General features: G+C 44.1%; 1 protein-coding gene across 1 annotated transcript in view; it reads right to left on the minus strand.

Moving 5' to 3' along the window:
- Hsd11b1 (hydroxysteroid 11-beta dehydrogenase 1) overlaps positions 1–18,400 on the minus strand; it is a 49,937-nt gene extending 31,537 nt beyond the window's left edge. Inside the window, exon 1 of the mRNA XM_006250473.5 lies at positions 18,246–18,400. The gene's annotated coding sequence lies outside the window, so the exon portion shown is untranslated. The remainder of the gene's footprint in view (positions 1–18,245) is intronic.
- Between the last annotated feature and the right edge of the window lie 367 nt (positions 18,401–18,767).

The raw sequence follows: 18,767 nt of genomic DNA on the forward strand, positions 1-18,767 counted from the left end.
GAAACCCAACTAATCTCCAGTTTCCCCTTTCAAATCAAGAGCTATTTGTTTGCATTAAGCAGGTTGCCAAGGGGGGTACTGGAGCAAACGTGAAAATGACCATGCACGGTGATTATCTCCACTCTTGTGGCTGTGAAGGTAGCTGGCAGTACACCATGGATTCACCACATCCAGACCAAGAGAGCAGAAGCCAAGGAGGACAGTTCCAAATGATTTGTTCCTGGACTATGAACCCATTAAAGTTAAGGTTTCATTGGTCCCCAAGTCCTCCTACTCCTGGCCCACTCTGTTTTTTCCTGAGTTTTAGGTTTTGGTTCAAACCCCATTGCCCTCACGTCTGGACCTGGGAACTGCAGAAGACAGATATAGGGAAGGTATTAGCCAGTGTAACTACAGATCAGAAACTCATATTCAAATGTCTGGTTATATTGGAGAAGGGAGACATATGGGGGAAGAAAGCCCCCTCCCAAGAAATGCACAATAGAAAAAATGTAATCCAATGGCCATAAAGATTCTGGCCTTTGTGAAACATGGGAAACCTGAGGAATCAGATTCTTCCTACAGGAAGGGACCTTGGGTTAGAGTTAATCACTTCCAGCCAGAAATTGGCTGGGATTGCTGGTTAGCTTAGACACCCGGCCCTTGTACTACATAGGATAGGAGTTAACCATACCATTAGCCCATCTGCTGACAAAGCTCACTGTGACTGGGCATATCCCAAATAATGTTAGAGGATTTTCGAGGGGCTTAAACTTGTCTAATATCCCTGTTCTACTCTTGCCCCCTCCTTTTATGTAGTCTAGGAGCCAAGCCCAGGGAATGGCACTGCCTGCACCAACCCAATCAAGGCAATCCCTCGGGGCATGCCTAGAGTCTAGCCTAAACTAAGTAATCCAATGCGGTGTGTCTGGAGCCTTGTCACCTAAGTGATTTCAGATCCTGTCCAGTTGACAATCAACACTAAACCATCACATACTGTCACTTCTGAAGTTGACAAATAAAACATAGGACACCCAACTAATTCCGGGTTTCAGATGATCAGTGGCTAACGTTTAAGTATGCCTCTTTCCATAGTTGAGATAGAGCAGGCTCAGTGGCTAAAGGCAACTGCTGCGAAGTCTGACAATCTAAGTTTGAACCCTGGAGACCATGTGGTAGAAGGAGAGAAGTGAATCCTTCAGATGGAGATACTCTGACTTTCACAGGCATGCTATGATATGAACATACGCATATATACATATACATTAACATAACAATAAATAAAATGCAACATTTTTAAAGGTTCGGATGATAGACAATGGGTATATAGATAATGGATGTTGGATGACATGTACATGGATGGATAGATGATAGACAGTAGATAGATAGTTGATGAATAAACATAATTGATACATGATATTTAGACATATAGATACATAGGTGATAGAATCATTGTTCTCTGCTTCCTGACTACATAGCTGCCTCAAGCTCCTGCTACCCAAACTTACCTCCCATGATGGACTACCCTGGAGCTGTGAACTGAATAACCCCTTCCACCCTTGAGTTGCTTCTGTCCAAAGAGTATTTTATCACAGCAGAAGGGAAAACCACTAAGAGAGTTTTGGAAACACTGAGAAATTCTGCCTTAGATACACACAAAAAACATTATGGGCCATGATTCCTAAGAGCATCTCAGCTACCTTCTCCACAAAGGAGCCCAACAGCATGGTCACTGTCTTAGTGAGAGCTTCCATTGCTGTGAAGAGACATCATGAACTCTTACAAAGGAAAAAATTAATTGGGGTTGGCTTACAGTTTCAGAGGTTCAGTCCATTATTATCATGGTGGGAAATATGGCAGCATGCTAGGAGACGTGATGCTGGAGACATGCTTGAGAGTTCTACATCTTGATCAACAGGCAGCAGAAGGAGACTTTGTGTCATAGTAGGTGTAGCTTGAACATAGACCTCAAAGCTTGCCTACACAGTGATGCATTTCTTCCAGCAAGGTAATACCTCCTAGTAGTGCCAAGCATTCAAACACATGAGTCTTTGGAGGCCATACCTATTCAAACCACCACAGTCCTCAATAGGAAATCAAGAATGGGCACACTGCCCATAGAGGCGGAGGGGAGGATTCATCTGCTGACATTTATTAAGGAATTTTCCATGTGTAGTGTTTTTGTTTGGAGAAATGTGAACTTTGGGACTTTGGGTCAAGAAAGCAGTGGAATGCTTTAGTCATGGCTAAGGGGCCATACTAGTAGAAGCATGGAAGGCATGGTGCTGAATGTGATTATAACTGTGGGTGTCCAGCCCAAGAGGCTGAAGAGGAGAAGAATATTAGTTTGTGGCCTAGAGATTGTTCTTGGGATATTTTGGTAAAGAATGTAGCTGCTTTTTGCCCTTGTCTAAAAAAACCTGCCTGGGGGTCAACTGAAGAGTTATGGATTAACAGTTTTGGCAAAGGGCATTTCCAAACAACGTAGCATTGACTGTGTTGTGTGACTGTTAGAGACTAGTCATATGCAGATCTATAATGAAAATGTATTTAAACAAGGGGACCATGTTCCACACCCACCAAGGAGCAGAACTTGGCAGCATTAGCTACATGGTTCTGGCTTTAGGTCAAGGATACAAAAGGGGAGGGGTATGGAATCTCCCTTCATGACTAAGGAAAGCTGTTGAGGTTAGGCATATGACAGGGGTTTTCCTGTATAGAGGTCTAGAGAGGCCATTGTGTCAGGCTGTGAAAATGGAGCCTGGGTTGTCTTGGAGACTACAAGATGTTGCAGATCCCAGAGTCATGGGATACCTGCTGAGGAAAGCTGCTAACAGGGAGTGGAACCAGCCCACGAGAAAGAAGTGTGTTGCAGTCAACAAAGCTGAAAGGAATTGGAGATTTGAAGAGCACTTTGATGTCAGACATGGAGATTCAGAGTTTGGAGTTTGTACAGCTGATTTTTGGCCTTGCTTTGGTCCAGTGTTTCCTCACTATGTTCTCCTTCTTCCTTTTGGAAAAAGAAATGTATATCCTATGTTACTGTATGTTGGAAGTATATGATCTGCTTTCCACTTTTGATTTTACAGGGGATTATAGTTAAGAGAATGCCATGAATCTCCAAGACTTTCAACTGTGGACTTTTAAACACTGTTGAGACTGTAAGACTGGAGAATTTTGAGGTTGGACTAAATGCATTTTGCATTATGATATGGCTACAAGCCTAAGGGGACCAGGGAGTGGAATGTGATGGTTTGAATGAAAATGGCCACATAGGCTCATAGGGAGTAGTACTATTAGGAGGTGTGGTTAGAGTAGGTATGGCTTTGTTGGAGGAAGTGTATCAGTGGGAGCTAGGCTTTGAGGCTCAGGACACACCTAGTGGATCACTCTTCCTGCTGCCTGATGATCCAGAGGTACAACTCTCAGCTACCTCTCTAGCACCACGTGTACCTGCATGCCACCATGCTTCCTGCCATGATGATAGTAGGCTAAACCACTGAACTGTAAGCTAGCCCCAATTGAACGCTTCCCTTTATAAGAGTTGCCATGGTCATGGTACCTCTTCATCACTGTAGAAACCCTGAGTCACCATGGGTCAAGGGCTGTGAATAAATAGGCCATGCCTTACAAGGATGTCAAGCTGCAGAAGTTAATGATAAATGTACACAGTGGGAAGTCTACAGTGTTAAGAAGGAAGCAGATGATCCATGTGTAGGGTGGGCATGCAGGAGAATCTTGGAAAGAAATCATTCTCGATCCACATTGAACTGTGTGTAGGCAAAGGAGGAAGGGTAAATACGAACACGGAGCTTGCTTCCAGGAACATGCGGGGTAGAGGGGAGGCTTGTTTTGGGAACGCTTGATGTAAAGCTGTGGGAGAAAACAGAGGGAGGTGTGAAAGGGAATCGTGTGTTCGGGGAACTGCAAACAGCACCATATGTTGGACCATTAAATTCCGCACAGTGGTTCCAAGATGAGAAGCCAGACTGGAAAAGAAAGCAATGGCCACACCTTTGAGGATCCTAAGTAGCCGCCCCTAGAATGCATAGTTCTGGTTGTTTCTGTCCAGTTAGGTGGATTTGAACTCAGTGCCCCTCTATCCCCACCCCAGGTTGCTTCTTGTTCCCTTTCCTTTTGTAACTCCTCATTGCCTGAGTAGAAAACCTTGGAAATTCTGAGCTCTTCAGGCTCATCTGTCCCTTACTTGCCCTCTGGAATTTTACTTTGTCTGTCATGACATTCTTGTGTGGCTAAAGTCACTGGGGTATGCATTCTCCTGAAGCTATGTCCAACCTAGTTACTAGGATCCTCAGGTTCCACCAGATTCTTCTGTCACAACTTCCTCTGTTGTCTGACTCTTGGTAACCCTTGCTGTCTCTGTCTCCTCCTTTCTCCCCTCTCCTTCCTTTGGCCTGGATCAATTTTTCTGCTGGTCCATCCTCCTGTCTCTCTAACTGTCTCTTAGCTTGCTCTATAGACTTCCCTTTCTGATTCCTTAAAAGCCAGACTTCTCCTTGAGTCCTTCTCTTTTCTTTTCTCTTTAGTTCCCCTCATTGTTATGGCTTCACTGACTGTCATTTTCCTCATGTGCACTTTTTCAGCTATAAAGAGCATGGCCCCCCTATTCACACTTTTCTTTTAGACTGCTTCATGAACACCTCAAATCCAGCATGCTGAAACTGACTTTTTAAAATTTTCATGGTATTTATGTGTTTGTTTATTTTGTGTGTGTGTGTGTGTGTGTGTGTGTGTGTGTGTGTGTGCATGTGTGAAGGTCAGAGGACAACTTATGAGAGTCAGTTTTCTACCATGGGTCTTGGTGATTGAGTTCAGGTCATCAAGCTTAACTTACTGAGTCATCGGGATGGGTCAAACTATTTTTAACAGTTCTACTGCTGAAGTACAATATTTGCCATAAAATTACCTTATTTTGTGTGTATGATTAGATAAGTTTTAATAATGTGCAGAGTTAGGAAACTATCATTGCTAGTCAAGTTTAGAGCATCTTTATTACCCAACAGACCCTTTCCTGCCACCTGCCATCAATCGATAGCCTCCAGCGTGGTGTGGATGGTCACTGCCTCTTTTCCACCTTTGTAAACTTGCCTTTTTTGGGCCTTTCCCAGCAGCAGGGTCACCTGACAGGTTCTTTCCATGCCTGACATCTTTCACCTTGTGTGGGATTCTGAGGTTGCAGGGCTCTGAACTTTGTTTCTTTGTGCTATGATGACATCTGCTTTTGCTCTTGAGAGAGAGAGAGAGAGAGAGAGAGAGAGAGAGAGAGAGAGAGAGAGAGAGAGAACACAAGTAGCTGGAGATATCTACTTTCTGCACCAGAACAGTCCCACAGGGAACTGGTATGAGCATGTGTGGCCATTTTGTTTTTTGTCTGCATCTAGGAGTGATATTGTGACCAACTTATGTCTAATGTTTTAAGGTCAGTGCCTGCTCTCCATGACCCTGTAGTTATCTACAAGTGTCCCAGTGACATCTACTGCAATGGATTGCTCCTCTGTTCATACAGTTAATAATCTGGATTTTCTTTTTGGACCTTCCTCTTCATAGCCCCATATTTCTTCCTGGCCACTCTGGTTCCTAAGTATCTCTAGAACCATCTCCCAATCATGCTTCACAGTGACTGTTCTAACCCAGGCTACTGCTCTCTCTGCTTAAGTAACCAATGCTTCTCTCTGACATGTCATCATTTCCAAATTCAGACCATTTCTTTTCTTTGAAAGATGATTGCAAAATATTTGGTATGTGCCAGCTAATACATGAAAACATAACATATGGAGTCTAAGAAGACAAAGGAATCTGTGGGTTTGTCAACTTGCATCAAGGGGACCATCAGCTCCCCCCCATGTCTCACCAACTTCATGCTGTGACCTATCAGTGTGTTTCTCATGTGGAAGAATCCAGTGGTTCCTTGTCTTTTTTTTTTTGGAAGCTGGGTACCGAACCCAGGGCCTTGCACTTACTAGGCAAGTGCTCTACCACTGAGCTAAATCCCCAACCCTCCTTGTCTTTTTTAAGATAAAGTCTAGAAGACCCACATCCTCTCCACAGGAGCTTCTTCTTCTCCACTTGAATCGATCTTGTTCTTCAGATACTGCCCTTCAAAGTCCCATGAGAAGGTCTGCCTCACCTTCCCTGGGACCAGACAAAGAAATACCCAGAACTGGTCACATCTCTTCCCAGCCAAATCTCCTTTTATTCCTAGCTCTCCTCCATATTGATAGATGTCTTTCTGGGAGGGTCAAGTCCAGTGGTCAATGCCAAGCTTTTCTTGACCAGCTGCAGTACTTATCCCATCTTGACCAGCACTTCAATACCCAGCCCATCTTGACCAGCACTTCAATACCCATTTCATCTTGACCAGCACTTCAATACCCAGGTCATCTTGCCCAGCACTGCATCTCCAGTGTTAGTACCTTGCTGAGGCTTGTCAGGTGCTCAGTGAGCATCTATGGTGTAGTAATATGTGACATGGCTCAGATACTTTAAGTTTAGCAAAGGACCAGGCTACAAATATGGATTTGGAAAAAATTAGACCAGTTGAAATTTAAATGTCTAGGCACACTTAAGACTTAGCAGGAAGAGAGGAAGAGAGCAAAGACTGAAGGGTTGATTACATGAACACTTAAAGTCATGGAGGAAAGTCAGTGAAGGAACAAAGGGAAGAGTCAGTAGCGGGAGGACTTGAGGGAACACAGAAACCAAAGGTGACAGATCTTGAGTAGTCACAAAGCTTAGGCAGAGCGGGGCAAGACAAGAACACAGATTATCACTGAGCATATGTGAGGGGAATTCTGAAGGCACTGAAGTAGGAACACTGAGTGAAGAGTGAAGTGGTGTGAGCCAATATAATGTTGTGTGATTTTGTGTGTGAGCCTTGAATATATGTGTATGATTATATGTGTTTGTGTATCGTTTACATAGGAATATGTGTTTTTGTGTGTATGTGCTTGAGCATGTATGTTGTATGTATGGTTTTATGTATTAGCTATATATGAGAATGTGTTGTGTACATGTGTGTTTTATGTATATGTATGAGCATGTGTTTTTGTGTGTATGTGCTTGAGCACGTGTGTTGTATGTGTGGTTTTGTGTATTAGGTATATATGAGAATGTGTTGTGTACATGTGTGTATTATGTATATGTATGAACATGTATTTTTATGTGTATGTGCTTGAGCACGTGTGTTGTATGTGTGGTTTTGTGTATTAGGTATATATGAGAATGTGTTGTGTACATGTGTGTATTATGTATATGTATGAACATGTATTTTTATGTGTATGTGCTTGAACATGTGTGTTGTATGTGTGGTTTTGTGTGTTATCTATATATGAGAATGTTTGTGTTGTGTACATGTGTGTGTATTATATATATGTATGAACATGAGTGTGTGCTATGTATGTATGTGTAGGAACATGTGTTTGGGTGTGCATTATATATGTATATTTGTGTGTATTTGTGTGTATTTGTATGAGGAGCATGTGTTTGTGTGTGTGTAAGCATCTGTTTCTGTGTATCTGTATGAGCATGTGTTTGGGTGTGTGTTGTATATGAATGTTTTGTGTATATGTTATATATGAACATGTGTTTCGTGTTGGTATGTATGTGTATTGTGTATGTGTGTATAAGTGTACATGCTGTGTGAGAGCATGTGTTTGTGTGTGTGTGTGTTGTTTATATGTGTGTATTGTATGTGTGTGTGTGCCCTTTCACAGACCTTCAGAAGCAAGAGGCAGCAACAGTTAATCTTTCATTCCAGTATTTCTGAGCCACATGCTGCTCCACTGAGCATCCTCTAAGCTGAGAGAATGATCCTGTGGAGAAAGAAGTCAGGGTGGCGGGAGGATGTGATTTATGGAGTCTGACTCGAGTCGACACGGTACATGGCTCTGGCAGAGAGGCCCACTTCTAAGTGTCGAGGAAAACAAGTGAGTGTAGATTTTGAACCCTCTGCTTCTCTTCTGAGCCCAGGGAGCTTCTTGGCACTACTCGTTTGCTTCCTTCTATTTGTGGAAAGTAGATGAATGCGGCTTCCCCAGATATTCATAAATCTTGGGAAAGGGTGAAGAAAAGGAGGTGGGAGGGAAATTCCTTCCATGTCTCCTCCCAGCCCTGACCACCATGGCTAAACTTCATTCTCGTCTCTGTTGTGTCACTTACCTTTTCAATCCTAATGTGCTTTATCCAAAAAGATCGTCTTTCCCATGGTGTTTAATTTCCCATTTGATGTCTGTCAGGATGGTTCATGGAGTTTGAGGGCTTGGCCGAAGCCTAACAGGGAGGGAACTGGCTGTAGTCTCTGGGCTCTAGAATGCTAAAGGCTTTAAGGGTTTTTTTTTTTGTGGGGAGGCGGGGGAGGTTAGCATATGAAGAAATGGGTCTCACTGGGTCATTTTTATACATGTCCTTATATTTTATTCTTATTCCACTTCCATCCTCTGCTCCTCCTCTCCTGCTGTCCCTTTATTCCCCCAGATGCTGCCTTCTGCTTTCATGACACATATTTCACTACCTTCTCCATTCATCTCTCCTTCCCTTTAGACCTCCCTGACTCCTCTCATAGTCCCCTTTCTACTTACGTGTCTCTCAAGCAGGCACACTCACACACATGTATACACACTCAACACACAGCCACACACACTACATACACATTCACATACACACATGTTCACACACATATACAAATGTACACACACATACACACATGTACACACTCTCCTGTGCACATGTGCACACATACACACATATACACATGCATGTACACACATTACACATGTTCACGCACATGCACATGTTCATACACATGCACACACACACACACACACACACACCCCTCTTTCCCCTCCCCTCCCTCTCTTTCCCCTCCACTCCCTCTCTTTTTAACCCTCTATTCCACATACAAAGTTTTTAAAAACTTGTTGGTCTCTCTGATGGTTTATTTTATTTAACATAATGCTCTTCTGTAACCTGGTCTTTGCTACTTTGTGGGTTCTTCTTTTTCCCACCCTTGATTCCCCTGTTTCACCTCCTAACACCAGATAGGAGAGAAGTGGAGAAGGGAGAGAGAAAGATAGAGATCCTCGAATCTAATTTCCACGTCTGTTTCTCCTTTGAGCATGCCTGCTAATGAACTGCAGTAACTCCCTTGAAAGACCAACACCCACACCCCACCTCTGTTTGCCCACCACCCACCCCCATCTCTATTTGTGTACCCTCTGAAAAGTTCCCAGAATTCTAAATGTCACACACCCTCACAAATTATCTGCACCCAGTAAAACCACACTTCCGCTAGAGCATGAGATAAATGAATCATCATCAGCTGCTGTGGACAGTCTGAAGCAGCCCCACATCTGGGATTAAAACGAAAGCACATTCCTATAATATTTCTGTGTTTTTAAAAGAACCCCAAATTCCAGAATTCTCACTATACTTTTCCATCCATTTTCCCGCAGATGTCATAATTTCATTTTCCTTAGGGGTGAATAAAGTTCCATCATGGCTTTACTCATTCATCGGGGATCTAGGCTGGCTCGGGATATTGTGAATGGCAGCGACTATGAACATGTGACTGTCTTTGTGGTATGCTGTCTTAGAGTCCTTGGGTAAACACTCAGGAGTGGGATAGCTGGAGAACTAGTGCCCTGTTACTTTTTGAGGAATTTTCACCCTAGTTTACACTCCGCCTTCCTCACCAGCATTTGATGTCAATGTTTTCTTTATGGTAGCCATTTTGAGCAGAGTAAAATGAACTCTTAAAGCAGTTTCAATTTGTATCTCTTTCATGGGCAAGAATGTTGAAGACTTTTAAAAGTATTGAGTAGATGACTTTTTTTTTGCAGTTCTTTATACAGCCTAGATATTAACTCCTTGTCCAGTGGGGTAGTTGGCAAAGATTCTCTCCCATTGTGTTGACCTTCTCTTCATTCTCCTGATTATTTCCTTTGCAGAAGCTTTTAAATGTCACGCAATGTCACATGTCAATCTTGGAATTATTTCTTGAGCAATTAGAGTTATTTTTAGAAACTTCTTGCTTGTGCATACATCATGAAGTGTTTTGTTTACATCTTTTCTTGAACATTTTTGGAGTTTTGGGTCTTAAATTAAAGCCTTTAAATCCATTATTCAATTTTGTGCAGGGTAAGAGAGAAATCTATTTAATTTTGTTCTGCGTGTCCTATCCAGTTTCCCCAGCATGGTTATTGAAGAGCCTGACTTCCTCTGGTATATGCTTTTGGTGCCTGTGTTAAAAACCTGGCAGCTGGGTCTATGCATGTGTCTTCACTGCTAGTCCACTGGTCTGTCTCTGCTTTTGTGTTGGTTTGTCCTTGTGGCTCTGGTGTGATTTGAGATCGGGTGCTATGGTTTCTCTAGCACTACTCTTTGTGCCTGGGTTTGCTTTTGCTCTCTTGGAGTCTTTTGTGGTGCCAAATGAGTTTGAGTTTAGGATTTTGTCTAGTTCTGTGAAGAATGTCATCAGGGTTTTGATGGGATTGCATCGAATCTATAGATTTCTTTTGGTAAGAGCCATTTCACAATATTGATTCTGCCAGAACATTTCTAGGGTCTTCTTCAAGTCCTCCTCAGTGTTTGAAAGTCCTCACCTCGTTGGATAAGGTTGTTCTTAGGTGTTTTATGTTTTCATTGTGAATAGTATTTTTTAGCAAATTCATTAGTAGTATATTGAAAATGATTGGTTTTTGTAGGTTGGTTTTGAATCCCGAAGGTTTTAACAAACTTCTGGCAGGAGAGGGCGCCCAAGGGTTGGAAGAAAAAAAGACTGCAGCAATTTAAAGGCAGACAGACACTGAGACTAAATTTCTGGCAATGTTTCTATAATCCAGAGGGACCTATGGGTTAAGTCAGGACAAAAGAGGATAAAGGAGAAGGGAGGAGAAAGACTCATAAGCACTGATACAACCTAGAAAGAGCCACAGATAGGGAACTGGTTTTCCTGACCCCTTCTACACACACACACACACACACACACACACCCACACACCACACTACATACACGCACACACTACACACACTATACACACACCCATGTATATACACAAATATACACACTCATATACACACACCCTATACACACACACACCACACACTATACACACTACACACACACTCACACAGTACGCATACAAACAACCCTACACCACACACACATGCACACTCACACACTCACATACATACTCACATACACACACACTACAAGCATTCACACACACCACACACTACACACATACTCACACTTACACACATACTACTCACACCACACACATAGTCACACATACACTCATACACACACACCCCTACACCACACACATTACACATATACTCATATACATTTATACACATACCACATACACCATACACACACACACTACACACATCACACACATACTCACGCACATTATGCATACACACTACACACACCATACACACCACATACACACACACATACACATACTCTACACACACACTCTCACACATACCACACAACACTCTATAGATACGCACTACACACACACATATAATAAACACACCCCTACACAACACAATACACACACTCACGTATACTATACATATACACACCTGCACACCACACACTACACCCATACTTTGCACACACATATATATTCTTCACACACACTGCACATACATACACACCCCTATACCACACATATACACACTACACACACTGCACACACTACACACACACACACATACACACACAATTATATACACACCACCAGCACTACCATACCCCTCCACCCACACACCGGGTTCCGGAAAGTAGAGGACAGTTCTCAGACCCCAGCAGGCCTGATGAATGATATTAGTCAAGGGTAGGACCCAGGACTGAGGATTTTTCCCCAAGGTTCCTGACAAAGAGGTTCCTGTTTGGCCCAGCAGGCTCTTGGACCTTCTACAAGGCTCATTTGTGTACACTTCTTTGCAAAATCCTGCTTTAATAAGATCCTGTTAATTCAGGTTGGCAAGAACCCTCCCTGCCACCTCTCCCCCTCAAGTATCTAACCTTGATATCTGATCAGTCTCCTAACATTCCCCTATCCCCTGGTGATGGCAGTCACCTTGGCCAGCCTTCATCGAGATCCCAGCCAGGCCAGTCCCATCAGAACCATCTCTTTTCCCCCACCCTGATGTTTCCTCTTAGTAATTTTCCATCTACCAATTGCCATTCTGCAGTTTGCCTGCAAACCCTCACTTGTCTGGTCTGTATTTGGAAACAGGCCCAGTTTTGTGCCGAGTTCTTCCTTCCCTCATGGCAACAAACCTGTATGGGGTCTAACCCCGTTAACCAGGTTCTTGTTGAACCTGTTCTACAAAATGACTCTGCATTGGCTAATTAGACTGCTAGTTTGAGGCTTAACTTAGTGACTCCAGGCACCAACATGTGGCTGATAGAACACCTCTTTTAAATCTAATTCTTGATGCTGGCAGGATGATCTAGTAGGTAAAGTGCCTGCAAAAGCATGGGGAACAGAGTTCAGTCCCCAGCACCCACATACAAAGCTGGGTGTGTTGGCATTTGCCTGCAATCCCAGCTTGAGGGAGGTGGACACAGGCAGGTCCCTGGGGTTTGCTTAGCCACCAGCCTCACCTAACCATCAAGCCCCAGGTTTCAGTGAAAGGACTGTCTCAAACAATAAGATGGATAGCTCTCAAGGAACCAGAGACTGATCTCTGTCTTCTACAGAAAAGTACACACAGAATGGTCCATACCCACATCAACACACACACACACACACACACACACACACACACACACACACACTCACACACATGCACACATTTGTATACATACACCGAATAAGTTTGTACACGATATAGTGGATTGGAATGTTTAAAAGGTCTCATGATTTCTGAAAGCATCTCAAAGCCTCTGGGCCATATAGTCTTACTCACGGGCAATATAGCTTTTAAAACTTACCACACTCCGGCCCCAGGAGGGTTCAACTATATATTTGTTAAACAATATTCTTTTCAGTATCTTTTTTTTTATTTTTTTAAGAAGTTATTTATTGATTTTCCATAAGGAACATCTAGATGGGTTTTTGTTTGTTTGTTTGTTTGTTTTTAAACAACACTTCATTTGGTGTCTTACAGGCCCTAATCCTGTAGCTTTACAGTATCCATGGTGTTATCAGTGTTCACGTTATGAGGGCCAGCTGAGGTGATACCAGGGCTGTGGTTCCCTTTCTTCTCTTGTGTCCTTCGCCTCTCCGCGGGACTTAATAAACATCTCCATTTTTACTTCTCTGCCTTCTGACTTGCGTGTGTTCTCCAGAACTTCTGATAAGAAACACAAACCAAGCGAACAGGTCATGCCTGTGGGTAGTAAGTTTGCTTCTTATAAGCTTACTCAGAGCTTAACTGATTGGTGGTGTGGGAAGCTCCCTTTGCAGTTATCTGGGGATCCCCGTTTTGTTTTCATCTTTCTTGGCTGGTTCTGTGTGTCAACCTGACACAGCTGGAGTTGTCACAGAGGAAGGAGCCTCAATTGAGGAAATGCCTCCATGGGACTCAGCTGTAAGGCACTTTTTCAACTAGTGATTAAGTGGGGGAGGACCCAGCTTATTGTAGGTGGTGCCATCCCTGGGCTGGTGGTCTTGCATTTTATAAGAAAGCAAGCTGAGCAAGCCAGGGGAAACAAGCCAGTAAGTAACATCCCTTCATGGCCTCTGCATCAGCTCCTGCTTCCTGACCTGCTTGAGTTCCAGTCCTGACTTCCTTTGGTGATGAACAGCAATGTGGAAGTGTAAGCTGAATAAACCCTTTCCTCCCCAACTTGCTTCTTGGTCATGATGTTTGTGCAGGAATAGAAACCCTGACTAAGACAAATACCAATGGATTTTTGATGTAAAAAGAACTCCAAATGGGGGAGTAGTAGTTTACATTTTAACGTTGCTGTGTGGCCTGAATCCATCCAGCCTAGGCCAGTGTGGCCATTCCTATCAGCCCATCGCTTGTCCTAACTCCCCTTTTACTGTATTTAGCTGAGCAAGGAATTCTAGGTTGAATGTTCTTTTCTCCCAGCTGGAGGCTGCTGCTGTGCTGCTCCAGTTTTCAGCTTGTGCTGTCAACACTGAGCAGTTGAAATGCTTTTTGGATCCCAGTTGTTGGTTCATGGGCTGTTTCTCTCTCAAGTGCTTCTCGGTTCCATTCCCTTCAGGGGTCAAACGTTTCTGTTTTGCAGGGCACATTGAGTACACTCCTGGCTGTTCAAATGGAATCTCAAGTCCTCTGCCCTTGGAGACTTTGGAGAAAGTATTTCTTGGTTAGTAGATTTGCTTCTCCTCCCCCCTATCATGGTTATTAGAAAATTTAAGAGATTCTAGGATGATCTTTTTATTCACCCTCACCTGTTTCTTTTCTTTCTTGGAGAATTCCATAATTTTATCTTCATGTGATTCATCATAAGTGCGTGTAACGTGGGTGGGTGTATATACATGTCAGTGGGCATATACATATGTAGGTGGACATATATACATGTAGGAGGGTGTATATAGATGTGGGAGGGTGTATATAGATGTGGGTGGGTTTACATACATGTGGGTGGGTTTACATACATACATTGGGTGGGTGAACATACATGTGGGTGGGTGTACATGCACATGCATGTAGAGGTCAGAGGTCGACTCCAGGTGACTTCCTCTGTTGCCCTCTGCTTAGCGTTTGTACTGAACTAGGGGCTTTCTGACTCAACCAGGCTGGCTGGTCAGAGGACCCTTGGGACCTGCCTCTTCCGGCCTTTCAGCACTGAGATCTGAGTATGTGCCACAGTGCCTGGCTCTGGATGTCCTGCTGGGAACTGACCTCAGGCTCTTGTGCTTGCACAGAAGTGCTCTGCTGGGCCATCTCCCTGGTCCTATCACTGTAATTTAAAATTTTCCACTTGCATTTTTTTCCTTTAAGGAATTTTTTCTTGTTCTGTGTACTTTTAAAATACGTCTCCGGGGCCCTCATCTGTGGATGTTCTGTCTTCCCTAATGTCAGAGGACAACGATGCTGCTGGGGCTGACCTTCATGAGGTTTGCCTTGTTTGGCAATTGTCACAGTCACTGTTGCTGGCCAGGTTTTCCCACTCATTGCCTCTGTGTTGTGGGATAGTAAGGGTGCCTGGCAGTTCCACAGGGAGACCCCCCCTTATGCCAAGGTCTCTTTCACTGGGTTCTTCCTGCAGGGATGACCTTCATTCATTGCTACTGTGGGATAGGGTAAGTGGGCAGAGGTACACAGGCCAGACTGTGCTCATTCTAGGAGCAGAGCCAGGAAAGGGGGCTGTCAACCTCATCTTTCATGTAGGTTTTGTCTAATCCTGCTGTTTCTAGCCCTCCCAGGGGTGGGGGTAGCACGTTCCCACCTCTCTCCCGAGGTTTCATAGGACTAATGCCTCATGAGCACCTGGGCATCCAAGGCTCAGACCATCTTTAGAAAGGGTGTGGACATTTCTTCAATTGCTGCTGTCTCTGTCCCCGATTCTCTCTTTGTCCTTGTGGTACAGCAGGAGCATCCTTCCCCTGTGAGCAGAGCATTTTGTAAGGAGGTAGACATATTTATTCATGATGCTGTGCATAATCCTGAGTGGTCTATTCTGAATGTTCCATCAGGCTCAGAGGGGGGCCAAGTGCATAGAGCAGCCCACAAACCAAGACTGTGGAAAGGAGACTTTGTTACAACGGTATTGACAGAAGAGAAGAGACAGTGTTTCTAGTTCAGGCTACCTGGAATTTGCTATGTAGCCAAGGATGACTTTGAACTTCTGATACTCCTGCCTCTACTTTCCAAGTCCTGGAATAACAGACACACACCACTATACCCCCTTTATGTTGTGATGGGTATCAAACCTGGAGATTTATGCATTCAGGGCTACATCCATTTATTTTATTTTATTTTATTTTTTGTATTGAAACATTCTTGAGTACCAAGATCTTTCTGAAATTGTGGTGGTGGGAATATAAAGACTCTGATAGATGGTGTCTGCTCCAAAGTACATTATAGCCAAGTGTCATAGAATTGTGTTCGTGGCCCAAGCTCACAAAGCTGGGGTAGCAGCCTGTAATAGTCCTCACAGAGGGGACAGTAGCTCAGGCCAGCCCAGGGAAGAGACTTCTGAGAGGAGGTATTCCCCAGAGCTAAGGTCTGAAGGGTAAGTGTGAGTTCTGGATGTGAAACTGGAGGAAAGGCAACCCTAAGAAGAGCGACCTGTGGGTGCAGAATAGGAGTTGGAAGCAGCCAGAGCAAGGGAGACATGGAAAAGTCACTTGGTTATCACTGTCCACACTAGGGCAGCATCTGAAACAGGGCCTACCAACACTAGATCCAGAAATAACAACATCTTGTTCCCTCTGCAAAGCTGAGAAAACTCAAAATATTAAAAAATGAACAATTTGAAAACTGCAGAGAGGAGACACATGAAATGCCAGTTCAGTGACAAGAGTGGGACTGTTCTCCTTCCCACATGACAAGCCACTTCCTGTCCAATTCCATCATCCAGTGTCCAAATGGTTATGAAACAGGCCTTGGAAAAGCTCACATTAGTGAAATATTGTTCTCCTATTCCTGCCAGTCAAGGATTATTTACATGTTGTAGCTGGGTCTCTTACCCCACCAGCGGAGGCAGTGTTCATGAGCTCTGGGGACACCCAGGATCTTCCTGTGAACTCTGGGTGATTTTGATCCTCTGTAAGGAAAGTTGAGGTCCAGCCATCCCTCTGCTACAGGCACAGACGTGGCCTTCAGTAAGGCACTGCCCTATCTTGGCTCCCAATGCCTCACTTGGCAAATGGGATGAATTAAATTAGATTACCTCTAAGGTTTGTTCCCAAACAGAAATTGGACGCAGGCAGCTTTAGCTGTACCAAAATGAGCATTAAAGAAGAGGCAGGATTTTATTTCATTTTGTTTTTGCATCATGCTAAAGAGAGAAAGGCTATTCCTTTACATTCCTGACGAGCAAGCAGAAGGGAGGTTGCTCCATCTCTCCTTACCTCTCCCACCATGTTTATAGCTTTTGAATCACAAATCCCAGAGAGAAATATGTCACTGAAGACATACACATATCACAGATATATATACCACACACACACCAAAATACAATGTATCAACCCCCACCACCACATACAACACATACATCACATATGATGCACACCACATACAGCATAATAAGCCACCCCCCCCCACACACACACACATACACACACACGAGTTATTAAAGTATATCAGATTCTGTTACATTCTGTTGAGAGAAAAGCCCTTTTTAAAAAGCCAACTGCTGTGAAAACAACCTTGCCCTGTCTAGATGTTTTCTGAAACCCTTAGCTATTTTGAACCCCCACCCCCAAGTTATTAGAGCAGTAACTGAAGCCCTTTGCACTGGTTAGCAAGTGATGGCCAGTGAGTCTGGACAACTGTGAGTTGAGAATGGCATTTCCTTTTCCTGTTAGGGTTTCTCTAACTCCCCGATCCCAAGAGGTACCTTGGGGTGCCCTCTGAGCAGGCTGCTTGAAGCCTCAAGTCAGTGTCCTGAGAAGATGCTGGGCTGGGATTTTGGAAGGAATGGTAGCACACACACACACACACACACACACACACACACACACACACACACACAGAGAGAGAGAGAGAGAGAGAGAGAGAGAGAGAGAGAGAGAGAGAGAGAGATCTTTGAGAGGCTCCAGCCTCCCATGGCCATGAAACCCCACTTCACACAGCTCTGATCTCAGCTCGGTTGATTGGCTGCAGTGGGATGCCTGCAGCCCTTTCAACAAGTCTCCAGAGAAGATGGGGTGTAGTGCTTGTGCCTGCCATCAGTTCAGAATGTTTACGCCCCACTAGCTCTGTGTGACTCCAGAAGAACTCAAGAATACGGTGACTTCTCTCAGCCTTAGCAACTTTTTATTCCAACTAATGGTCTACTGCCAGATGATTGGCTGCTTTTGGTGCCAGCATCAGACCCTTGTTCCAGCTGCCTTTTATGTCATCCCTCCCAAAGCCCGGAACTCCCTTAGCATTTTTTACAGCTTTTTTTTTTTTTGACTAGCAATTGAAATTGACATAGAAGTTGGTTTCTTTTCAGATCTGATTTCTTGCGTCAATAGACCCACTATTTCAATGGAGATGTGTGTGTGTGTGTGTGTGTGTGTGTGTGCGTGCGTGTGTGTGTATACCATCACTGAGCAGTGATAATGTCACATACAACATACAATTTCATAAAGTCTTACCTTGAGGCTTCAGATAAGTGCGGCTCCTTTTTATTGGCTGCCTATTTCCAGTTGCTTCTCTCCTCTTTCCTCCTCCTCTCTATCCTTCTGTCTCATCTCTCTTCCTCTGTGGTTTCCCACTCTTTGGGGAGGGGCAGGATTTCCTGCTCACAAGTTGGTTGGTTTCTGGGAGGAGCCAAAAGACCTGATTCAAGACTAAAACCAGCTGGTCTGCCACCTGATACAATGTATGTGAAACCCAGGACTAGCAAGACAGCCTTTTCTGAGGACCTAGCCAGCAGCCAGGAACCGCTTGCAAGGGGAGCCAATCCAGTCATAAGCATCGGGCTCCCCAAAGGACAGGGGGACCCCAGGCTGCCTGGCTGGAGATGTTGGAAGTGGTCCTGGTTGCCCTGGAAACTTTCCCGTTACTATTGTTAGCTCTAAACTCAGTGGAAGCAGACCAAGGAGAGCCATGTTCCACCCAAGCAGGTGCCCACTTCAGTCTTGGCTTTGCCTCCGAGGAAGTGACTGAAACAAGAA

This window comes from Rattus norvegicus, chromosome 13 (assembly GCF_036323735.1).
Source record: "Rattus norvegicus strain BN/NHsdMcwi chromosome 13, GRCr8, whole genome shotgun sequence".
Classification (NCBI taxonomy): domain Eukaryota; kingdom Metazoa; phylum Chordata; class Mammalia; order Rodentia; family Muridae; genus Rattus; species Rattus norvegicus.